Source organism: Propithecus coquereli, unplaced genomic scaffold (assembly GCF_000956105.1).
Source record: "Propithecus coquereli isolate 6110/MARCELLA unplaced genomic scaffold, Pcoq_1.0 Scaffold76, whole genome shotgun sequence".
Taxonomy (NCBI): Eukaryota; Metazoa; Chordata; class Mammalia; order Primates; family Indriidae; genus Propithecus; species Propithecus coquereli.
Genome location: NW_012153729.1, coordinates 4,704,035 through 4,706,820, shown reverse-complemented (window position 1 = coordinate 4,706,820; position 2,786 = coordinate 4,704,035).

Sequence of the window (2,786 nt, the reverse complement as noted above, 5' to 3'; positions counted from 1 at the left end):
CAAGATTTTGCTCCTCAGCTGGTTGGATCTCTCCAAAAACAGCGTCCTCAGTGCAGATATCGTCCACTCCATAGGGTATCACATGTGTTGTTCCTCCCCTCTTCATTCTCCCAGCCGGACTGTAAAACAGAGATGGAACAATCTTTTATTATAATATACTGGAGACAACAGTGGAAAAATAGGGCCCGTATAGCTCCTTCTGGTGTTTAACTGTCCGTGCAGAGCGACCGTTCTTTCTTTGATGTTGTATAAATTCCCCCAACTTTGTTTAAACCTGTTGTTTGTTGGGTTCTTGGCACATAAAGTCAACAGCAGGTTAATACACCGCTTGTCGACGGCTGAGCAGAATGATGTTCTGAATAAGCAGAGAAGACATTTGGTCATAATCATTGGCTCCCATTCAAGAGCAATTGGACTCTTTCTCCCGAGGGACTTTTGGGCCGGATAGCTCTGAGTAATCAAGAGCTAAAATGTGGCAACATGGGGGAAGAGCAGAGATACCATATCAGAATAGAAGAATGGACAAAGAGTTTCTGGGAAAGCACAGATTTTGCTACTCCTTACCCACTTCCCACCATCAGTAACAAATGATAATTATAATTTCAGTTGAATCACTAAAGCAGTCATAAAATATAACCTTGTTAGGTAGAGTAATCCAAATGCTAATCGAATGAAAGGTGGCTCTACACATCAGGATACAGATCCCCCGCTCCCGCAGGTAATCTATTTATTGAGCAATCTTTTATTTTTTGTGTGATATTCAAAAGCGACCCATGTTTAGATGGTGGATTTTAGAAGCTGGGGAACTCCTGACCATAAGCTCACTATTTTCTTAGCTCCCTTGGCTGCATTTAATCCAGAAACATGACTCTTCTGATTTATTAACATTATTTGTATAATGTTGGTCTCTTCCTAATAGGTGTTGGGTCTGTTTTGTTGCCCTGTGTGCCACTGGCTGCGAGCATTGAGCCCGCCGAGTGGAAGATGAACGAAAACCACTTACTGTTTCGGTGATTATGACCTTTTGGGCAACATGACCAGCTAGACCAGAGCAAGACAGTTGTTTCCACACTGTGTGCCCACAAGGACCGTTTTGCTCAATAGCTACGGGTGCTGGCCTCCAGCTGGACAAATTTTATTTGGCTCTGTGTCTGCCGATTGGCTGCAGCTCATAGCCAATGTGCTGTTGGCTCAGGCTACGTTCCTGCCATCTTAATTTTGCTGTCCAGCATGAGGTGCAGGCCTGGTTCTGCTCGTTACCTACTTGCACTGCGGTGGAGTCAAAATAATCAGATAACACAGGTGAAAATTGGAGGCGAAAGAATCTTGGTGGGAATAGGGGATTAAGGGGCAGGGACACTGAGGAGACTTAAAAATACCATATCTTTTTTTTTCTTCTTTAAATCCCAGAAAACAGCTGCAGGTGGAGAATGGGATGGATTTCAAGAATTCTCCATGGAGGCATGGGTTCACACAGGGGCCAGCTGGGTGATGAAATCGACTCAGAGGTCAGATGTGTGCTCATGTTCAGAGAAGACTTCAGAAATTTCAGGGACTTTCAAAATTGGTTCTGGATGGAGGCAGATCTGTTGACTGGGGAGACGGGGACTAATGCGTGATAATTCTGAGATCCAGGGGCCTCAGGAGGGGAAACGGGGGTGCAGACTCCTTCCTCTAGCTCTGCTTTGGAGAACCCTGGAAGAGAAGTGTCTCTTCTTTTCTAAACTTACAGAGATGAAGAGCACTCAGAATAGGACAGATCTGACCCTTTCTAGGGGCTTTAAGCTGTAACGTGCAGCAGTTCCCCAAACATTGCCTGTCTACAAGGTCCTTTATCTGCATAGATATGAGTCAGCAACTCCCAGGTCCAGGGATTTAGAGCAATTTGCATAAGCACCACCTAGAAGGCCAGATGTTTATTTGGGCTTTACTGTCCCCCCTCCCTTCTTCCTTGACTTCTGCCTCCCAGGCTGCCTGCAAGTGGCCCGAGAGTCTCACATTAGACGCTCCTGAATTCCCAGCCCTGTTTGTCTCCAGCTGGACCTGGAGGGCCTCACAGAACTTGGCACGTCCCCACATGGGTCTAGCTAGATTCATACAGTGCCGAGGCAGCTGCAAAAATGAAAAGTCGTAAGAAAAATGAATATCTAAACTCTTCCCATCCAAAGAAAGGAAATAAACATCAGGGTTCCAGAAGAGTGTAGGGGTAGTCAGATCTGATGTCCCTTGAATTCTGTAATGCAAAACAATGCGCAAGGGAACTACATAGGGCATTGAGGAAAAGGGGTATATGCAAAGTAGAGGACATTGAATGTTCCCAACACTAAGAAATAATAAATGTTTGACAACCCTATCAAAAAGTGGGCAAAGGACATGAACAGGAACTTTTCAAAAGAAGACAGAATAATGGCCAAAAAACATATGAGAAGATGTTCAACATCCCTAATCATCAGGGAAATGCAAATCAGAATCACAATGAGATATCATTCATCTCCAGTGAGACTGGCCTTTATCAAAAAGTCCCAAAACAATAAATGTTGGCATGGATGCGGAGAGATAGGAACACTCCTACACTGCTGGTGGGACTGCAAACTAGTGCAACCTCTGTGGAAAGCAATATGGAGATACCTTAAAGAGATACAAGTAGAATTACCATTTGATCCGGCAATCCCATTACTGGGCATCTACCCAAAAGAACAAAAGACACCCTATAAAAAAGACATCTGCACCCTAATGTTTATAGCAGCACAATTCACAATTGCAAAGATGTGGAAACAACCCAAGTG